The following is a 23,824-nucleotide window of genomic DNA, read 5'->3' as shown; positions in this document are numbered from 1 at the left end:
TCACTCTGTGAGAATTGAGTAGTGCTTGATAGATAACCTTTGTTTGATTGACGGGGAAAATAACTCTATTTGAAAACCCTGCTCAGTTTATAGAACCCCAGGGTTTTGAGGACAAAAGTGCCCGCTGTCTTTCCACTAAGTGCTATAAGGTAACAAGGAGATCTGCTTATCTTGCACAACACTACCACTCCCTTGTCTTCTGCTTGAGGGCATGCAACCGCCTCTATTCCTTTTTGGGAATAATAGTGATCAATAATATTGAAAGAATTGGTTATGCTGAAGTCTGTTATCAAATGTGAATTGCCAACAAATCATCCCTAATATCTACCATCCCCAGAGAAAACCTGCCTACAAACAACATAGGTATAGCAAATGGCCCTTATTCAAGGGCAAAAACGCATCAACACATTTGCCTATCTCCTTTTTAAAATGGTTGCTCTTAAAATTGGGCCTCTTTTCCAATGTTCAACTGTACCAGTTGTCAAGATTTCGGTAACGCCTTATCAGTAGACCCTCTCTCCTGTTAAGAGATATTGCCACATTGGTGTTTCCCAGAAAGCATAGTGAGCCTGATTTATAGCCCAATGAACTTGTAGTAAGGCAGATAGGATATCCGTCATGTCTGTGACCGAAAACCCATCTGCCAAATTTTAAATCAGGCCCATAAATCTTTGTGCCGAATTAGACAATATTTCTGGGTTTAATGGACCCTCTGATTCTTTTGACTGCTCTGCCATGCACCATAACGTTGCAAGATGCCTAAAGTGTCCAAATGTTTGCCCTGGCAAGAGGACCAAACTCAAGCAAGTCATAGCTAACAGAGAAAATGGAATTGCCCATTAAAGTACGTTTTTGTGTCTTACATGCTACCTTCAGTTGAGACTTGGTCATCCCCATCTTGCGACTGGGGACTGCTGAGCACACAAGTAATTGAATGGACATATTTTGGGATGTAAATAGTGATATTAAATGCTTCACCTTCACTGCTTTCTTACCACTTTGAAACTACACTGCACAGTTAGAAGATGTTGTCCCAGAATATAAAGACGAAGAACGAGGTCAAGTAAATGCATCCTGCTTCCATTAACCGGCAAGGTCACATTATCAGCAATAGCCTTTGCCACTCGTGCATCTGTATCATAGGCCATAATTTAAATGATGACCTTGCCTTTTGACTGGATTGAGTACCTGAGGTGTCCAAAAAATTGAATATGTTTATCTTGATTAATTGTCCTCATCTAAATCAGCATCCCAACTCCTAGAGCCACTGAAATTATCCTCCTTGATAAAAATCCTCAGCTGGCTCCAATAAAGATTGACAGAAGAGTTTATATATTTTTAAATCAATTATCTTGTAATCAAATTAGATTGTTAGACCTCAACTTCAACTAATTTAACTGAATCAGACCTGATAGCTGGCTCAATCCCTTGTATCCCAGTGTGGGAGGCTCAACTTTAAATAGAGTACCTGTTGTGCTCTGTGATGAACTACTGTAGGAAGCTGGCCTGGCTTGTAGTGGGTACCAGAGGTACTTCCACCTTGTGCCAGGTCCAGTTATCCCTTATTAGTGTAGAAGAGGTGTTTCTAGCAGCTTAGGCTGATAGAAGGTACCTATGGCAAAGCAGCTTAGGCTGAACTAGGATACATGTAAAGCTCCTACTATACCACTGATGTCATATGCACAATATCATAAGAAAACACAATACACAGAGTTACTAAAAATAAAGGTACTTTATTTTTATGACAATATGCCAAAAGTATCTCAGTGAGTACCCTCAGTTTGAGGATAAGTTATATACACAAGATATATGTACACAAACCAAAATTAGGTAAGTAATAGCAAGAAAAGTAATGCAAACAGTGTAGAATTACAATAGATTGCAATAGAAGCACATAGGTATAGGGGCAACACAAACCATATACTCCAAAAATGGAATGCGAACCACAAATGGACCCCAAACCTATGTGAGGTTGTAGATGGTCGCTGGGACTGTAAGAAAACAGCAAGGGTTAGAAAAATAGCCCACCCCAAGACCCTGAAAGGTAGGTGTAAAGTGCACCTACTACCCCCAGAGAGCACAGAAGTCGTGACAGGGGGATTCTACAGGAAGAACAAACACCAGCAATGTAACAACCGTGGATTTCCGGACCTAAGTACCTGTAAGGCAAGGGGACCAAGTCCAATAGTCGCGACAGTGTCGAGAGTGGGCAGGAGCCCAGAAAATGCCAGCTGAGGGTGCAAGGAAGCTGCCACCTGTTGGAAGAAGCTTGGAGTTCTGCAAGAAAGAAGAGGACTAGGAACTTCTCCTTTGGAGGATGGATGCCCCATGTCGCGATGAAGCCTGCAGAGGTGTTCCCATACAGAAAGACTGCCAAAAAACCTTGCTAGCTGCAAGGGTTGCGGTAAAGGTTTTTGGGTGCTGCTGTGGCCCAGAGGGACCAGGATGTCGCCACTTGGAGGAGGAGACAGAGAGGGCGCCCAGCAACTCAGAGAGCCCTCACAGAAGCAGGCAGCATCCTCAAAAGTACCTGAAGAGGCACTTGGAATGAAAGTGAACTGGAGTCCATGCAAAGTCACAAAAGGGAGTCCCACGACGCCAGAGGACAACTCAGAAGATTGTGCACTGCACAGGAGTGCCGGGGACCCAGGCTTGGCTGTGCACAAAGGAAATCCTGGAAGAGTGCACAGGAGCAGCTGCAAATCACGCAGTACCCAGCAATGCAGTCCAGCGTGGGGAGGCAAGGACCTACCTCCACCAAACTTGGACTGAAGAGTCACTGGACTGTGGGAGTCACTTGGACAGAGTTGCTGAGTTCCAGGGACCACGCTCGTCAGGATGAGAGGGGACCCAGAGGACCAGTGTTGCAGTCTTTTGGTGCCTACGTTAGCAGGGGGAAGATTCTGTCGACCCACAGGAGATTTCTTCGGAGCTTCTGGTGCAGCGTGAAGGCAGGCTACTCCCAGAGCATGCACCACCTGGAAACAGTCGAGAAAGCCAGCAGGATGAGGCGCTACAATGTTGCTAGTAGTCATCTTGCTACTTTGTTGCGCTTTTGCAGGTGTCCTGAGCAGTCAGCGGTCGATCCTATGGTAGAAGGTGAAGAGGGAGATGCAGAGGAACTCTGGTGAGCTCTTGCATTCGTTATCTGAAGAATTCCCCAAAGCAGAGACCCTAAATGGCCAGAAAGGGAGGTTTGGCTACCAGGTTAGGAGGATTCGCTTCCAAGAGAGGTAAGAGCCTATCAGAAGGAGCCTCTGACGTCACCTGCTGGCACTGGCCACTCAGAGCAGTCCATTGTGCCCCCAACACCTCTGTTTTCAAGATGGCAGAGGTCTGGGACACACTGGAGGAGCTCTGGGCACCTCCCCTGGGAGGTGCAGGGGAGTGGTCACTCCCCTTTCCTTTGTCCAGTTTCGAGCCAGAGCAGGGCGGGGGATTCCTAAACTGGTGTAGACTGGCTTATGCAGAGATGGGCACCATCTGTGCTCATCAAAGCATTTCCAGAGGCTGGGGGAGGCTACTCCTCCCCAGCCTTCACACCTATTTCCAAAGGGAGAGGGTGTAACATCCTCTCTCAGAGGAAATCCTTTGTTCTGCCTTCCTGGGCCAAAGCTGCCTGGACCCCAGGAGGGCAGAAACCTGTCTGAGGGGTTGGCAGCAGCAGCAGCTGCAGTGGAGACCCCAGAAAGGCAGTTTGGCAGTACCCGGGTACTGTGCTAGAGACCCGGGTACTGCCAAATCGTGGATCATGGATCATGGAATTGTTCCCCCAATAGCAGAATGGTATTGGGGTGACAATTCCATGATCTTAAACATGTTACATGGCCATGTTCAGAGTTATCATTGTGATGCTACACATAGATAGTGACCTATGTGTAGTGCACGCGTGTAATTGTGTCCCCGCACTCACAAACTCCGGGGAATTTGCCCTGAACGATGTGGGGGCACCTTGGCTACTGCCAGGGTGCCCACACACTAAGTAACTTTGCACCCAACCTTCACCAGGTGAAGGTTAGACATGTAGGTGATTTATAAGTTACTTAAGTGGTAAATGGCTGTGAAATAACGTGGACGTTATTTCACTCAGGCTGCACTGGCAGGCCTGTGTAAGAATTGTCAGAGCTCCCTATGGGTGGCAAAATAAATGCTGCAGCCCATAGGGATCTCCTGGAACCCCAATACCCTGGGTACCTCAGTACCATATACTAGGGAATTATAAGGGTGTACCAGTATGCCAATGTAAATTGGTAAATTTAGTCACTAGCCTGTTAGTGACAAATTTGGAAAGCAGAGAGAGCATAACCACTGAGGTTCTGGTTAGCAGAGCCTCAGTGAGACAGTTAGGCATCACACAGGGAACACATACAGGGAACATACTTATGAGCACTGGCGCCCTGCCTGGCAGGGTCCCAGTGATACATAGACTAAAACAACATATATACAGTGAAATATGGGGGTAACATGCCAGGCAAGATGGTACTTTCCTACAACTACCCAAACAAAAGAAGGCAAAACAATCAGGTGGGCAGTGCAGGCTCTCAGAGTAACACAGAGCAGGCCAACACCTCACTGGACATGCCTTTACCGAAGCAATGCGAAGTGCACCTGTCGAAATGCAGGCAGCAACGTGTTCTGAGAAATCAAGGTGTAAGTATTGCACGTAAGTATATGCATGGGTGGGAAACAATTAATTTATCCAAACAATAGTATTTTATACAAACAATAGTATTGGAACAGGCACTAGCCTTTAGCTGCAATTCATCAAGAAAAGAGGCATCCTGCACAATGGACCATCTGCGTATCAACTATTGAAGGCCTATCTTTGTATTTGCTTTTCCTGCCTGGGTAGGGAGAATTTAATTACAAGACAGGAGACTATCATTATGCATAGATCCTTTATTGCTGCCCCAACATGTGGCCTATAAAAGACATTCTGCTCCTTCATTTGCCTTTCACACAATATGCTCATTGTGGCAGTAGGCATTGTGATGTCACAACTCAGTTGAGCAGCTAAATTATTTTCATATTACAAGGAAATAGTGATGTAACAACTACACAGTGATAGGAAATTTAGAGTCAGGTTTTCATACAGAAATTGCAGGCTTTCATGTATTATATATATCTATACTAGACAGTGGCAAGTTACCTCTCCAGTAGAATGTGCAGACTTGAAATATTACAATGTATGTTATCAACACGCAGCAGTGATTGTAAGTAGAAGGGCTTTATATTGTTTCTATTTATTTGCAGTTTTGATGATAACCCTTCTTGATAAACATGTAATCAAACAATGTACTGCACATATTTACTCTGGACCTTTGTCTTAAGGGGGAATGTCTCATTATGTACTTACATAGAATCTCAGTCCTAGCTGGCAATGGGGTTGGGTGACCAGAGATCTTGGAAAATATTTTTGGGGAAATGGAAACATGAATGACTATGTTGTTATGTAGATAAGGAAAGCACAAAGATTATGCACTAATAGTGGGCATCCGAGTGCTCTAAATAGCGTGCTGCTGTCCCCATACCAGACATGCATTACATCTAAATTTGCACACACCAAACACATATCATGCAATGGGAAATCAATAAATTCACAGCAACACTCTTCCTCTTGACACATCATTTTCAATCATACAAAACACACACTAAGAAAGAATTCCTAACATACATCCAACAAAGCCCCAATATACCTGTAGTAGATTAATGTGTCACTCAACAGCACCCAATACTTCTAAGTACCTTACATATGCATACCTATGCCACACAGCGCACCTCTTAATCACCCTCTGAGATACACAACTAATTCAGTTCAGCTCCCCAGCCTCACCCATCAGGTGCCAGAACATTCACCCAGAAAACACTGAACTTGACTCATGTCCAGTCATGCTACTTACAGTTAGCACATATTTACAAGTCTAATGAGACTCCGATCGCTGGACTGGACATCTTGGAACTGTGTGATAAGTTTCTCCTGGCCAAATAAAAAAACCTACGTGAGGCACTCAAATAAATGTGATACATAAAAACATATTCACATAATTACAATGAAGTATTTCACAGTCCAAATAATCCTCCACGAATCAGTCCTTGATGTGTAGTCCAATTTTTATAATTTATTGAAGAAAAATCTCCAGAAGCTAGAATCCCACCAGTCTGTTCTCCGGAGAGTCACTCAGTATTTTGAGACAAAACCAAGTCAACACGTGTTTCGTCACAGGGAAATAACCCCATCGACTTCTTCAGGGCTGAAAATTTATAAATAAATCACTTGAGTTGAGAAACAAAATACTCGAGTAATAAGATGGGTAATAAAACCCATGTTCAATAGATAAAACAAAAGAAAAATGGAAACAACGAAAAAGGAGAAGAAAGTAACACCAATACAAATACCTGAACACCAAACAAAGGAAAAGCTACTTTGTGAATACTTCCAATTACGAGCTACACCAGCAAGAGTGAAAAAAGGGTTAAAGAACCCTATCCCAATCCAATGACCACATAGTAAAGAATTTGTAACATAATATCTAAAGTGAACCATTCCACAAAGGTATGCAACGAACCCCATGTGAAGTGTGTTAGTAATGAAACTAAAAAATAAGTAGTCTCCTGTAAAGAATAATGGCCAAGAAATCATGCAGAACACCACGTGATAAAAAACGTGACTTCACCATATGTAATTAAACCAAAGCCAATTAAAATGACCTCATTGAAGATTAACGGTGCAAAACACTCGTAGATCAATATCCATGCAAATAATCCTCCAGTAACATCTGTTATTCAAAACCGACAAGGCCCAAGTCTGGCTAAATAATGAACACACACATATAAATTGTGGCACCATCGAACACCAAAATAAAAAAACATCATAAGCGATCACATAGTCAAACAATCCTTCACCAATTATACAAATATATAGTCAGTAATACCTTATTTAAGTTCCATATAAATATATCCAAACAACATGCGTGAATTGATTCCGGTGTCCTTCAAAGTGCACCATGTGCTGACCCAGAATAACTGTAAAAGGAAAACCCCAAACAATTCAACTTCGAGAAACAAAACCCCAATGCTTACAATCATAGGCACTAATAGGTCAAAATCTGCTCGCTATATGCACAACATTGTAATAACCAACTTACCCTTATCGATATAACCCCTCACAAGCGTCTCCTATCCACACGTCGACAGAGCCGCGAGTACGCTAACCGCGGTAACCGAACGCGGAAGTCCCTATGAGTACTAAGAGCGTCATAGAAATAAATAAGGGACCAATATCATAAACATAAAAATAAGAACATCAACCTCGTATTCTCCTGCAAAACCAAAGGCAATTATTACACCATCCTTTTAACCAATATCATAAACGCTGTGAATACTTAAGACTCGATCATTGTAAACTATAGTCTCTATTTAAATTACAAACGTCATGAAAAACTACAAATTCGAACTAGTAGGATAAATATACAGTAAAAATAAAACCACCGCCTCGATTTACCTAATCCTTCAATCCAAAATATCCAATACATCTCCACAAATGGCAAAACAGTCATACCAAAAGCCCGCTATCACCAGCAAAATCATAAAAAGGGGGGAAAAACAATAATAAAGAAGCAGAAAGGGAGAAAAAGAGAAAAGTAAATAAATCAAAAGAAGCAATAAAAAAAAATATAAAAAAAATAAATAAATAGAATAAAGTAGATAACCACAGTGGTATTGAAATCACATCACAAAATAAGTATATATATATAAGTATATATCTCTACTAGAGAATTTTGGTTTTACCCTCAAGTGTTACAGGAAGAGGTGAGTCCTTGTTAGTAGTACAAGACAAATCATCCAACACAAAAATATACAAATTGTTTGTAAATAACACCAGTCACTACATTGTATTACAAAATAAAGTCACCATTCAATCTCCCAGAAAATATTCTGACGCCCTATCATAATTAAGTCCCAAGTCCACCGCCCTTAGTCTCATTATCCACAATGCTTCTTTTTTGCGTAAGGACAGTTCCCTATTACCACCTCTAGGATCCCTAGGGACATGTTCAAAACCAAAAAATTCAAAGCTTTTGTGAACATCTTGTGAATCACATGTTAACACATGTGCCACAATAGGATATCTTACATCATGATTTACACACTAAGAAAGAATTCCTAACATACATCCAACTAAGCCCCAATATACCTGTAGTAGATTAACGTGTCACTCAACAGCACCCAATACTTCTAAGTACCTTACATATACATACCTATGCCACACAGCGCACCTCTTAATCACCCTCTGAGATGCACAACTAATTCAGTTCAGCTCTCCAGCCTCACCTATCAAGTGCCAGAACATTCACCAAGAAAACACTGAACTTGACTCATGGCCAGTCATGCTACTTACAGTTAGCACATATTTACGAGTCTAATGAGACTCCGATCACTAGACTGGACATCTTGGAACTGTGTGATAAGTTTCTGCTGGCCTACCAAGAGTCTTAAAGTGACATACCAAAGGCAGAGTGTGTGGTACAAAAATGGGCACATCATAACATACTGTTATATCCGCCCATCTTCAATTTATTAGTATGCAAGACTCACAAAGATCTGCAGAACATACTTAAAAAAAAGGGCCTGACATGAATATGGAGGGACAAAAAAATATATAGATCTTTTTCCAGCAAGAATGGTGTTTTGTGGTGAATGTATATGATAGCTGAAATAAACAAAAATGCCTTGTATCAAGCTAAAGTGAAAAATTGGATGTGAAACTGTTGAACATACTTTCCTTCTTCACTGAGCCTCCCCTAAAGTCTTCATATTAACTTTTAAAAGCATTGCTTGACTGATTGACAGTAATGCTGCAAGTAAAAACTGTAGACACTCTGGGGCGAATAATGTGCTTTAGGAATGTTGTATCCATTTTCTATGACTCAAGTTTTTTTCTTAATGGTACATATGTTATGTTTTAGGGCCTCATTACAAGTTTGGCGGTCTGTTGACCGCCATGGAGGTGGGGGCGTTCCAATCAAACAACAGCAACTTGTTCTACAAGCTGGCTGAAACGCACACAACTGTAGGCACACAGCATAAGTTACTCAGGAAAAACATTAACTTAGAAAAGGAATTGCAGGACAAATATGTCCCCAAAACAAAACATCTCTGTGGGTTTATTAAATAGTGGAGCTGAACAGTCCAAGGCCATTGGCCAGTCCATTAAAATTACAACAATAGCACAGTGTTGTGGCAACACTTGAATCCTAACTGCCAGGGAACTCCACAGGAAGGGGCATCGAGGGGGCAGGCAGGCACCTCAGGGATCATCCTTGGGGGGTCAGATTTGGGGGGATTTGGACTTGGGCTTGGGAGGGGTGGTCTTCTTTCTGGGAGGGATGGGCTTCTTCTTGGACGAGAGAGGTATGGGTGCTTGCAGGGGAGGCAGGGGAGGCCATGAAAGTGTAAGGGAGGTGCTGGGAGGTGGTTGGGGGCCTCTTTTTCTGTGTGGGACTGGGGTGGAGGGAACAGGTGATGTGTTAAGGTCAAACAAAAAAAACGTTCTTAGGGACACTGGGATGGTCATTAGAAGGGGGTCGGGATTTGGAGGTTGAGGCAGAGTTGTCTTCTGTGTAGGTGTGGATGTCGTGGGTGTGTGCTTGTGGGAGGTATCTGTCTGTAGGGTGGGTGAGTGATTGCGTTTGTGTGTCTTGGGGGTGTGGGAGATAGAGGTGTTGGAGATTGGAGTGATGGATATGTGTGTGGCTGTTGGGGTGGTGACTGCGAGTATGCCGGATGTGGTGGATGTCTGTGGGTTTGTAGTTGTGGGGTCGGAGGATGTGGTGGATGTCTGTGGGTCTGCTGTGGTGGTGTCTTCGGGTACAATGGGTGTGGTGGATGTGTCACTGATTGTTGGTGTGGTGCCTGTGGGTATGCTGAATATTGTGTGTGTGATGCTTGGGTGATAGGGGTGTCAAGGGAAGTTGTGGCTGTTGTTGTATCTGTGGGTGGCTGTTGTTTGCTTGTGTGCTGGTGTATTCTGTAGTGCTGTGTTTGTGTGTGCTCCTCGTGTGTTGATGTGGATGTGTGGAGATCTGTTTGTGTGTTTTGGCTAGGTAGGGAAAGGAGGGATTTGCATTGGGAAGAGAGAGGTGGAGGGGGACAGAAGGTGGGGGTGACTGGCTGCCTTCAGTGCAGAGGCCAGAGCCTGAAAAGATCCCTGTAGGCCGGATATTTCACAATGAATGCCTTCCAGGAATGCTTTGGTCTGTTGTAGCTGACTTGCCAATCCCATAATGGCGGTCTGACCCTCAGAGATACTTATCAGGAGGTCAATAGCCTCCTCACTGAGGGCAACAGGGGTAGCAGGACCTTGAGTGGAGGTGCCTGCGGCAAAGCAGAAACCCACACTCTTGGGTGAACATACACAGCCAACTTAGTGGGGAGCAACAGGGAGGGTGGTAATCAAACAGGGTTGGCAAACAAGGATGGTACATGGGCATGCCGTGATGGGTCCCCCACAACTAGGGAGTGTGCACTGGAGTTAGAAACCGGTTATGATGATGATGATGTCGTGGACTCCCTTATACCACTCCCCTTGCCTTCCAGGCCACCGGGTTCCTCTGTGTCAGTGGTGTCTTGCCCAAGGTCCCATGGCCAGATGCTTCCCCACTCGGCTGTGCCCCTCCTCATTCACTTGCTGGTGCTGGTGCTGATGCTGCAAACTCAAAGAGAAAAGAGAAATAGCCTATGATCACACTTGAACAACAGCTCAGATCAGTACACAGTACCATGATATCAAGAAGGCCCCAGCAAAACACTCCTCTTAGGTGGCCCATATATGTGCCATACCATATGCATGCATGCCATTTGAACCGTCAACAGTTGCCCACAGTAAAATCAGGATCTCAGACAACTACAATTATATGGCTGAAGTTGTGCAACCACAATGAACATTAAACCATACAATAGTAGGTCAATGCAAAATGCATTTCCACGGATCCCACATAAGGTGATGCACACATCTGCCACTTAGATGATGACCCTACAATGAGAAATGATAATGCAAAATCATGCCATGTTGATGACAGTAGTACAATGCTCTGGAGAAGGCGGCATGGAAATACCCATGTCACAAGGGAAAAATATCAACAAAGTACACTTCACCAAGTGAAGTTAGTCCCACTAGAGTCACTGTGGCAGTATTAATGTTCCTCAGATATGCCACACATGTGGCATGGAAATGGACACTGCAGACATGACATGCAATATGTCAGGGAGAGATGTCCCCAAAATTCACTACACAATGAATCAGCAAGCCCCAAGGTAATCACCACTAATGTCTGGCACCCCCTACTATGACATACTCTGAGTTCATCAGCAGAAGCTGTTAGTCCTTTGAATATTGGAGAGGCCCTGAGACTTGCAAGTACTTGTTCAAGGCCCTCAACATGTTGCCCAATTGGAAGCTACATCACTCTCCACATTTTGGTCATGCAAACCCAGATGTCTGTCTGTGAATGAATGGCTGTACCCAAATACACGCAATTTCTACATAGCTGCAAGTCACTCCATGATGCATGCCAAAAGTCAGTGCACTTTTCCACCTGATGCCACAGCAAGGGCATAGATACATTTTGGCTCTAAACTCTAAGTATACCTTTCATGTCGCTCATTGCTACTGCAGTTGTACATGCCAAATGACATGCTATGATGGGTGAGGGCATGTGTCAGCCAATAAACAATGGTGACGCGCTCCAGGATGTGGCAGAACATTAAGGCCCTCATTACAACATTGGTGGTAAAAGCCGCTTACCGCCGTGCAGAAGACCGCTAACTCACCGTCGCGGCCGCGGAATTCCGCCACAGCTATTATGACCCACATTTCGGAATCCGCCAAAATTCAGACACCCACACAAGTCCGCCACACCAAAGGTCAGTGATAAACTGGCGAAAACAAAACCTCCACCGTCACGCCAACAGAAAAACGCCCACACTATCACGACACACGAATCCACGCGGCAGTCTTTCAACCGCGGTATTCCATTGGCGGTACACACCGCCGCGCTAAAAATACACACACTTTTACAAAACACAGCCACATTGGACAATTCGAAATACACACACCTGATACACATACACACACCACTCCCACACACCCATTACAATATAAAACACACACCCACATCACCCACAAACCCCTACTACCAAAAATTCCGAAAGAAGGCCAGAGAGAGACAGCACCAGCAAGAACAACAGCATTCACAGGCACAAAACACCATCACCCACAGAACTCCATGCACCTCACACAACACCCCACTACATATCAGCACACTTATCACCACACACTCCACCCCACACATCACCTACACCACCCATGGCACTGCAAATACACCCCAGGTTCTCAGAGGAGGAACTCAGAGTCATTGTGGAGGAAATTGTCCAGGTAGAGCCACAGCTATTCGGATCACAGGTGCAGCACACCTCAATTGAAAGGAAGATGGAGCTATGGCAAAGAATAGTGGACAGGGTCAACGCAGTGGGACAGCACCCAAGAAATCGGGAGGACATCAGGAAGAGGTGGAACGACCTACGGAGGAAGGTGCGTTCCGTGGTCTCAAGACACCACCTGGTGGTTCAGCGGACTGGCGGCGGACCACCACCTCCTCACCCACAACTAACAACATGGGAGGAGCAGGTCTTGGCGATTCTACATCCTGAGGGCCTCGCACAAGTAGGTGGAGGAATGGACTCCGGTAAGACAAATCTTACCTATTACATCCCCCACCCTACCTGCATGCCATCACATACCCCCACACTCACCATCACCCCCAGCACTCCAACTCCTCACAAACGTTCCAACACCACAAACCACCCATCCCAACACCAAGCCCTGCATGCAACAACAAAGCATGGACACCCATCACTAAAGCATGCCCACTGCACATACCCATATAACCCCTAAACCATCATCACACAAGGTCTCACACAGGAATGCAAGCACTGGGGTACGCGGTCACCCATCCATTGCACACCATGCCACACACAGATGTAATAACCATCCTTTTATACCCCTGCAGGACCCCTACCCAATGTCACCGGACAGGAGGGTCCACCCATGCCCACACCACCAACAGAAGAGGCCCACAGTGATGACAGCACCTCTGCCCAACTGGATCTAGATGACCAGCCCGGCCCATTGGGGACCTCAGGACAGTCGGTTCCCCACACCCAGTCACGGGCCACCACAGAGCTTCCCCCCTCTGGAAACACCAGCACAGCACCCACCCAGCGGGCCTATACCTCCGTCCCCAGGACACGTCAATCAGCTCTGTGTCCACCACTACAGGGAACCCAGGCTAACCCACCACCCCAACAACAACAGGGACCTGGGGGCAGTGGCAGTGGGCACATGGTCCAGGGGACGGAGGCCCAGGAACACAGGGGAACTGGGAGTTCTGCTGTGCGACAGGGGGCGGACAGGCCAAGGGAACCTACTCTCCACGAGGCCCTCTCCTCCATCATGGGAGCCTACCACCACTCCCAGGAGACGATGGCAACAGTACTGGCCAAGTTTCAGGAGACCCAGCGTCTGCAGGAGGAACAGTATATGAGCTTCAGGGAGGAACTCGGAACCATCAGCTTCATCCTGGGCACCATCGTAGGAGTGCTGAAGGAACTTGTGAACACCCGCAGGGACACTGTGGCACTACAAGGGGCCCCTGACACTAGCATGGACGATGAACTGCCCACCACCTCCGCCGGCGCTAGTGGACAGGACACCCCGCCACAGGGCCACCACACCAGCACCCCATCCCCTGCAGAGAGGGAACCACCCCACAAATGGTCCCTGAGATCCAGGAACAAGACAGAGCACGATGCCAAGACCCCCGCCAAGAAATGAGACCACCCTGATTGTAATCCTACTGTCCCACTTTGTCACCATGTCCATACTTAAACTGCCCCAGCTCCACTTCCTATGCCCATATGGGCAATGCACCTGTGAGACTAATAGACTGGACTCTGCCATGGACATTTCTCCACCATCACCCCTCACCATTTCACTACCCCCTCCAATATTGAGCACTTAAATAAACACACTTAAAGCACAAAACAATCTGGAGTCTGTCTGTGATTTCGAAATAGTGTATTAGCAATTACAGTGACAAAATGCTCTTTCAATTGTAATGTCAACATACCTATGTCACACAACTCTAGTCCATGAGGAATCTAAGCAGATGTCACACAGTGGGACCCACATCTGTGAAATCGTAAGGGAAAGTGACAACTCAGTGACCATACACTGGGTGAAAACGACAGACAGTAGAGAGGTAGTAGTGTTAAAGTACATGTAGTAGGCAGGTCTGTACTCTTACCTGTGTCTCACTGGAAATATTGCTGAATCACTGAGTCCCTGTTGTTCATGTCTTCTTCCTCTGCTTCCTCGTCTTCACTGTCCACAGGCTCCACAGCTGCCACAACACCGCCATCTGGACCATCCTCCTGCAGAAAAGGCACCTGTCGTCGCAAAGCCAAGTTGTGAAGCATACAGCAGGCCACGATGATCTGGCACACCTTCTTTGGTGAGTAGAATAGGGATCCACCTGTCATATGGAGGCACCGGAACCTGGCCTTCAGGAGGCCAAAGGTCCGCTCGATCACCCTCCTAGTTCGCCCATGGGCCTCATTGTAGCGTTCCTCTGCCCTTGTCCTGGGATTCCTCACTGGGGTCAGTAGCCATGACGGTTGGGGTAACCAGAGTCACCTGCAAAGTGTGAGGGACAACTGTTAGACACGCACTAACCTGGAGGGATATCCCCAGACCCAGACAACCATTCCCACTGTCTTGCTTCCAGGTGCTCACCTAATAGCCACACACGGTGCCTCTGGAGTTGACCCATCACATAATGGATGCTGCTATTCCGCAGGATGTAGGCGTCATGCACTGAGCCAGGGAACATGGCATCCACATGGGAGATGTACTGGTCTGCCAACATACCATCTGTACCTTCATTGAATGATAACTCTTCTGGTTTCTGTACACCTGTTCAGTCCTGTGGGGGGGGACCAAAGCCACAAGGGTCCCATCAATGGCACCTAAGATGTTGGGGATGTGTCCCAGGGCATAGAAATCACCTTTTACTGTAGGCAAATCCTCCCATCTCCTCACATGTCCCAGCGGACGGTGCCTATGAAGGACAACAGCGAGCACAGAGTCAAACAACTCAGAGGTACGTACCCACAGTTTACACAGAACACCATTCATACACAAAGGTGGCCTGTATGTGTGTTGAGTCTAGGCCTAGGTATGTGTGACGCAGTTGAAAATGAAGCCATGTGGGCCCCTGAAATGGTGGCTGCCTGACCTCTAAAGTGGGACAATGGGATTTGAGGTAACTGCACTGGCGTTGTACACCGTCGCGGTAGGCGGTCGAAGACCGCGGCCCAATGCTGCATTGGTTAACATTGGACCCTATGGGTCCCAGGAGCCAATTACGATGTACACCGGCGGTGACGGTACGCACCGCCGTGGACGTAACTGCCATTTTCTATCTGTTCAATCACTCGATACCTGATCTTCGACAGGAGAGGACCTACACTGCAAGTGCTGCTGTGTCCTCGGTATGGAAGAGACAATGGCTCGAGTGTCTGGGGAAAGGGCCCCTGCCTTCACATCGGAGGAGTTGGAGAAACTCGTGGATGGGGTCCTCCCCCAGTACACGCTACTCTACGGTCCTCCAGACAAACAGGTAAGTACACTGGGAGCATGCTGTATGGGCTATGCCTGTGTGGAGAGGGCTGGATGTAAGAAGGAAGGGGGGAGAGTGCTGCGTACATGAAAGACGGTGAATGCATGTGCCACATGGCAAGGGAAGGGATGAGGGCCAATCAGTTTGATGGTGCAATTGGTAATAACTTCTCTTTTTCCCCTGTACATTTCATGTAGGTCAGCGCCCACCAGAAAAAACATATTTGGCGTGCCATAGCCAAGGACGTCCGGACCCTGGGGGTCTACCACAGACGGAGCACCCACTGCTGGAAAAGATGGGAGGACATTCGCCGCTGGAGCAAGAAGATGGTGTAGGCTCAGCTGGGGATGGCCTCCCAACGTGGGAGGGGTGCCCGTCACACCATGACCCCCCTGATGTTCAGGATCCTGATGGTGGCCTACCCGGTGTTGGATGGGCGCTTGAGGGCATCACAGCAGCCACAAGGGGATGAGTACACTCTCATTCTGCTGACTTTGCATGCAGTGGAGGTGTCTGGGTGGGGGAGGTGGGCAGTGGGTTTCCCTAGGCCAGGGCGAGTTCCGTAGGCAAGGCCCCTCCGTAAGGCAGGCCATGTGGCACCCCACCCCACCTCTGTAGAGTGACAACTACACCTAGTCATGCCCCTGTGTCATCTATGTGTGCAGATGTCATCCATAGCCTTGTAGGCCATTTCCCAGGAATTGAACAGTGGAGCCCAAGAGCGCGGCATAGTGCAGGGGGCTTCTGTGTCTGTCGTGTCCGCCAATGGTAGCGGTAATACATGCACTCAACATGTCTTTCTTCTGTCATTCCCCCCCCTTTTTGTGGTCTCCCTGTTCTTGTGTGCATTAACATCATCAGGTGGAGGAGCAGTGGCACCGGAGCACCAGGGGGCTGCATCTCATATGGCCATGGAGGGCCACACTACGGACTCGGACTTCACCAGTGGGACGGAGGGTGAGGGGAGCTCCACGGCGGGGACAGGAGCTGAGACCAGTGACACAGACTCGTCCTCTGATGGGAGCTCCCTTGTGGTGGCAGCAACATCTGTGCCACCCCCATCTACAGGTACAGCCACCACCCCCCCTTCCTGCACCGCCCTCCCAGCAGCCCCTCAGCCTTCGCCCCGTGCCCGCTCACCCAGGAGGGTGGGCATAACCTTCGCCCCAGGCACCTCAGGCTCTGCCACAGGCACCCCTGCTGCCCTCAGTGAGGAGGCCATTGACCTCCTCAGGTCCCTCACTGTTGGGCAGTCTACCATTTTGAATGCCATCCAGGGTGTAGAAAGGTAGTTGCAACAACCAAATGCATTCCTGGAGGGCATTCATTCTGGTCAGGCGGCCCTTCAGTGAGCTTTTCAGACTCTGGCCTCAGCACTGATGGCAGCCATTGTCCCTGGCTCTAGCCTCCCCCCTCCAACTTCCTCCACCCCGACCCAATCCCCTGTACCTCAGCCTATCCCAGGCACACCTACAGACCAGCATGCACACACGTCAACACACAAGAGAAGCTCAGGCAAACATAAGCACCACACATCCCACAGGCACTCACACAAGCATCACACACATGCAGACACACCAACATCCACTGCCTCCACTGTGTCCCCCTCCTCCTCGTCTCCCTCCCAGTCTCATCTACACTCACACCTGCATGCACTACCTCTACAGCCACTACGTCCCTCTCCAGCACACCCACCACCACATCCCGCTCACGTGCAGTCACCACCCCCACTACCATTCACACGTCCCCTGTGTCCTCTCCCAGTGTGTCTGTGACGCCCCCTCCCAAGCTACACAAACGCAGGCACACACCCACCCAACAGCCATCCACCTCACGACAGCCTCCAGCGCATGCACCTTCACGCAAAGTCAGCAAACTTACACCTCCTACAACCACCACCTCTTCCTCGACTCCCAAACCCCCTCCAGCTACCCGTCCCACTGTGTCCAAAAAACCTTTCCTGTCCAACCTTGACCTCTTTCCCACACCTCCCCCACCCCGTCCTTCTCCTAGGTCCCGAACTAGCACCTCAGCCACAACATCTCCGGGACCAGTGGTGCCTGTAGTCACCGGAATCTGGAGTGCACTGGCCACCAGGGCAGCCAGTGCGGCACAGAGCCACAGCACAGACAGTCCCCCACCTGTGAAGCATCAGAAGTTGGGCAGTGCCCGGCGGGAGAGGGGGAAGACTCCAGCCACCAAAGCCACTCCCAGGGGACCCGGTGGGAGTGTGGAGTCAGCTGTGACACCTTTCAAGGTGCGGAAGGGCCACAAGAAACCTGGCAAGTCTGAGAAGAGCAGCTCGGCGGAGAAGACCGCCATCATCCCCGCTGCCCAGGAGGCCACCTCCAGCACAAGCCCAGCTGCCCAGGACAGGACCACCAGCACAAGCCCACCTGCCCAGGACAAGACCGCCAGCACAAGCCCAGCTGCCCAGGACAGGACCGCCAGCACAAGCCCAGCTGCCCAGGACAGGCCCGCCAGCACAAGCCCAGCTGCCCAGGACAGGACCGCCAGCACAAGCCCACCTGCCCAGGAGGGGCCCGCCAGCACTAGCCCACCTGCCCAGGAGGCCACCGCCAGCACAAGCCCCGCTGGGCCATGAAGGACCGCCAGCAAAAGCCCCGCTGGGCCATGAAGGACTGCCAGCAAAAGCCCCGCTGGGCCATGAAGGACCGTCAGCAACTGAGTCCCTGCAATGGAGACCGCCGCCTCAAGCACCGCTGAACAGGGCACAGCCATCTCGAGCACCGCTGCACAGGGCACCGCCGTCTCAAGCACCGCTGAACAGGGCACCGCCGTCTCAAGCACCGCTGAACAAGGACAGTGACGCAACTGAGTCCATCACGGGGTGAATGATGCACTCTGGGCACCATGCCCCCTCCAGAACCAGTGGAGACTGTCATCCACTACCTCTGTCCTTAGCAGGATGAAGCACTCTGGGCACCATGCCCCCTCCAGAACCAGCGGAGACTGTCATCCACAACCTCTGTCCTTAGCAGGATGAAGCACTCTGGGCACCATCCCCCCTCCAGAACCAGTGGAGACTGTCATCCACTACCTCTGCCCTTAGCAGGATGAAGCACTCTGGGCACCATGCCCCCTCCAGAACCAGTGGAGAGATCCATCCACTACCTCTGTCCTTAGCAGGATGAAGCACTCTGGGCACCATGCCCCCTCCAGAACCAGTGGAGAGATCCATCCACTACCTCTGTCCTTAGCAGGATGAAGCACTCTGGGCACCATGCCCCCTCCAGAACCAGTGGAGACTGTCATCCACTACCTCTGTCCTTAGCAGTATGAAGCACTCTGGGCACCATGCTCCCTCCAGAACCAGTGGAGACTGTCATCCACAACCTCTGTCCTTAGCAGGATGAAGCACTCTGGGCACCATGCCCCCTCCAGAACCAGTGGAGACTGTCATCAACTACCTCTGACCTTAGCAGGATGAAGCACTCTGGGCACCATGCCCCCTCCAGAACCAGTGGAGACTGTCATCCACTACCTCTGTCCTTAGCAGTATGAAGGACTCTGGGCACCATGCCCCCTCCAGAACCAGTGGAGACTGTCATCCACTACCTCTGTCCTTAGCAGGATGAAGCACTCTGGGCACCAAGCCCCTCCAGAACCAGTGGAGACTGTTATCCACTTGAGAGACTGTGGCTTTGCACTCCCCAGGATATGGCAGTGGGCAAACCACCCACTGTACAGACTTGAGAGACTGTGGCTTTGCACTCCCCAGGATTGAACAGTGGGCAAACCACCCACTGTAGAGACTTGAGAGACTGTGGCTTTACACTCCCCTGGATGGAACAGTGGGCATGTGGCCCCCTCGTGGATTTGGCGTTGTGCACTCAACCGGCTGAGGTGCCCCCCCTTTCCCTCCCCCTGAGGTGCCTGTTTAGTTGCTCTATGATGCCGCTGCAGTGTTCTCTCTGTCATGGTCGGGGATCTTGTGTGGGCCTCGTCCACACCGTGTGGTCCCAGTGTTCCACTGACTTTCTCAGAGCACTACCTGGACTACTATGCTTGATATATATTTTGTACATGGTGTATATATATATTTCTGCCTACTTGCTTTTAATATAATACAATGGTTGCACTCAATTTCTATTGTCTTTGCATTCTTCCAGCTGGTTTGGGGGGTGTAACTGTGATGTATTGATATGCATTAGTGTGTGTGTTGAAGTGGGTGAGGGTGGGGGTGTTGCGTGTGTATGTCCCTGTTTTTTCCCTCCCCCCTCCCCTGTGTTGTAGGTGCAGTACTCACCGTGGTCTTCGCCAGCGGCGTTTGTGCTCCTGGTAGAGGAGCAGGAAGACTATTGCAGGTAAAATTTGGAGTTCTGGATCCATGGCGTCCTTGTGGGGTGTGTAGAGGTGAGCGTTTTTCCTTTGGGATTCTGTTTCCGTCGTGTTTTTATCCACGGTGAATCTGCCCTGGAAAAGGTGGCGGATTGGCCTGTCATAATAGTGTGGGCGGTACATCGTCTCCCGCCTGTCTGTTGGCGGTGACCGCTGCGCTGTTTGTTTGTACCGCCGTGGCGGTCGGAGTGTTAAAGTGGCTGTCTTTGTTGGTGGTTTCCGCCACAGTCGCAATTGCAATTTTTTTACCGCCGGCCTGTTGGCGGTCTTACCGCTGCTTTAACACCGATCGCCAGGGTTGTAATGACCACCTAAATGTATCACCATTGTAAATGTCCTATTCCACAAAGTGAGCCCTGCACATATATGTGAGGGAATACAGACACCAAACCATTAACATCGGTAGAGCATGCATGAAACTGCAGCTCACAAAATATTTCCCAAAGAGAAATGGACACATGCTGACATGTAGGCAGAGTGAATGTTGGCAACAGTGATGCACATAAATCATGTCAATGGACATTCCCCACTTACCAAGGGAAACGTGCTCTATAGCTGCATCCAAAGAACAATGTAAGCCCTGTCACATGTATGTTGGACATCTTCATATTACAGACTGCAATGAGGCCCCAGCACCCCTCATACGCTGAAGACAACCAGCTTCTGCATGGCAGATGCCTATATACACATTTACCTAAACACATGGCGGAGAACAGAGATCCATCACCTACTTACTTTTGGCCTGGAACATAGGAATTACACCTATTACAACAGCAAGCAGTACTTGATTGATCAATGTACACAGCCATATGTCACCCCTGTAGAGCAAATGGTTTGTGAATTTCACCCAGTTGTGTCCTAGGTCCCTGGGACAATAGGCAAGGCACATCAGTATACAACACATGACATGTCTACACAAACAATCATACATGTACTGTGTGACACATGGCTCAAACCTAATTGTCAGGTGGAGCTGTCAGAACCTAACACAATCACTTTACAATGGGACAGGCAGGAATATGCCCTGTACTCACCCCATGGTGGCTGCTGTGCTGCTCTCAAACGCCTATCAAGCTCTAGATAGGCCACTGCCAGAATGGGAGGACAGTCCCAGCTGGGCCTCCGTGATCTTCCAGGCCTATCATCTCAGGTCCCCCACCTTTTTCTGCAGTGGGCACTTCGCCGGCTGTCCACACTTTCTTGGTGTTGGCTCTCCATATTCCTTTCTTTTGATGGGTGTTGACCTGCATGGATGCAAAAGACAAATCAAGAGATCATGATCACAAGTCTCATCACAAATGGTTGAGCCACATACATATCAATAACATCAAGCTCGGACTTTCCTATCTGTCAACACTCTCCAAGTGTGACACGTAAAAGCCAATAAGTACAGGGACATGACTACAGACATAAATGTCTTAATCTGCAGACCAAACATGCTCTAGCAACCTGACTGAGATGTGAGCCACTACGAGACATATCACACCTCTTTGACTTCTGAAATGTAAACTCCTTAGGCATGAATAGACCAGCACATTCACACTACGTTGGAATGACTTTCTGCATACAGTCCTTACAGGCAACTGTCAGTGTACAAACTAAGACATTACACATGGGTAACAATGAAGGGACTGGCACAGTGGATACAGAAAGTGTCTACCCTGTCCATGTCGGATATGTGGCCTAACAAATGCAAACTTGTGCCACTTCAGGTGGTGGGGTTCTGTGTTATGTACATGTACACACACTTTTAAACATATGTGTCCATCCTCCATAGAGGGCATCCAGCAAACAAAGGCATGCTTTGTCCAGTTTCTGCTGTGTGACCAGACTACTGAGTCACATATTATGGCCTCCCAAGAATGAACACACTGTATGCACTGTGGGACTGTCATTCATGCAGTAAGCCTGCACAGGACAAATATGACCTATTTGAAGGTGACAACAGGGCTGGGGGAGTAAGGGACCTATAATGAGTCAAAGACACTGACAATGATGCTAAGTGCACATGTGGACTAGATTAGTAACCCACCTTTGGACCCATTCATTATCTAATCAAAGGAATGAAGCATTCTGGGCAGAATTTCACACCAGAGCCTCAGTGTGTCTACGTGACAGGATCTGCTGGGGTACAGGGAGTCAGCATAATGCCACAGTTGTATAGCCACAGTGACTCCACCCCAGTCTAGACTAGGACCTATATCGGGAGACACGTGTGACAGGCCCTGGTCTCTGCAGGCTGAGCAGACAGAACCTACATGACACTACATTACACTCACTTCCATGCATGACAGTACATCATGTATCCAACAGCAAATTGGCATGTGTTGTGTGTGTGTCAACCTGAGAAATTAGCAGCTGTGGTGTGTACTGGTTGCCAGGTCCTTCTAAAATGCCTTGTAACATGTTACAATTGGCATGCATCATGTATGTAGTTGGGGACACAATGACTAATGTTAGAACTAATTTCTTGTCATACATAGGTACACAGGGAGAGGGAGCGTCAACCACCTGTCTACCGTCCACTGCCAGACCTTCAGACAATGGAAGAACGACCCTTCATCCTCCTATATTGTTTGAATCGGCAAACAGTAGTGGGCTTATGCCGTCAGTTTGAGTCAGAGACGATGCCAGCTATTATTTATCCAACCAGCATAGCACCCATTGTACAAGTCATGTCAATATTGCACTTCTAGCCACAGGATCCTTCCAACATACAGAGGCCCTGTCAGCTGGATGGCCCAATCGATGTTCAGTCTGGTTTTGAAGGATGTTCTCTCAGCAGTGTTGAAACACCTAGACAGCTACATCCAGTTTTCCCAGACGTGAGGATTTAGCCCATGTAAAGGCTGATTTTTATGGTTTTGCACACCTTCCACATGGGGTGGGGGCCATTGGTGGCACACCTGTTGGTTTAGTCCTATCACGTGCCAATGAAAAAGTATACCGCAATAGAAAGAACTTCCATTCCATCAACAAGTAAGTTGTGTGTTTGGTGGTCTGTGCCTGTAATCCGGGTTCAGCCTATGATTCCTTCATTATGCGGAACAGCACTATCCCGCAGCTGATGTCACAACTGTATCCAGAGAGGGCCTGGTTAGTCACATCTGTCCTATTTGTGTGTGTTCAATGTCTGTTGCTACAATTCTGATAAGAGTCATTGTTGCACATATGTCCCATTTCTTAACAGGAGACTCTGCATATCCAAACCGTCCTTGGTTGTCGACACCAATAGGGAATCCAACTACACCAGGGGAAGTCAGCTCATGGAAGAACGAGGCGGGTAGCGGAGTGGGCTTTTGGGCTCCTGAAGGCCAGAGTTTGGTGTCTGGACCGGACAGGTGGGGCCCTCCTCTTCTCACCCAGAAAAGAGTGGCAGATCACTGTGGCATACTGCATGCTCCAAATCATTACCCTGTGGAGGAATATCCTGTACATCCCAGAGGAGGGGCAGCCTGCAGTGCCACTGGGTGAGACTCATGAAATGCCAAGTGAGGAGGACAGTGGTGAGGAGGAAGGAGCTAACTTGCAGGAAGATTTCATCAACAACTACTTTTTATGAGTGTAAGTATGTCATGTGACATAATGAGAGTGACTGTATGAAGAACTGTAGTAGTTAGAATGTGTGGAGTTGAGTGTTTTGGCAACAACTGGGGAGCTAATACTCTGCAATATTCAGCCACAGGGTGCTTGAAGGGGTAACCTTTTAAAAAATGTTCACCATG

This window comes from Pleurodeles waltl, chromosome 5 (assembly GCF_031143425.1).
Source record: "Pleurodeles waltl isolate 20211129_DDA chromosome 5, aPleWal1.hap1.20221129, whole genome shotgun sequence".
NCBI lineage: Eukaryota > Metazoa > Chordata > Amphibia > Caudata > Salamandridae > Pleurodeles > Pleurodeles waltl.
The sequence above is the reverse complement of the archived record's forward strand: the minus strand, read 5'-3'. Positions refer to the sequence as shown.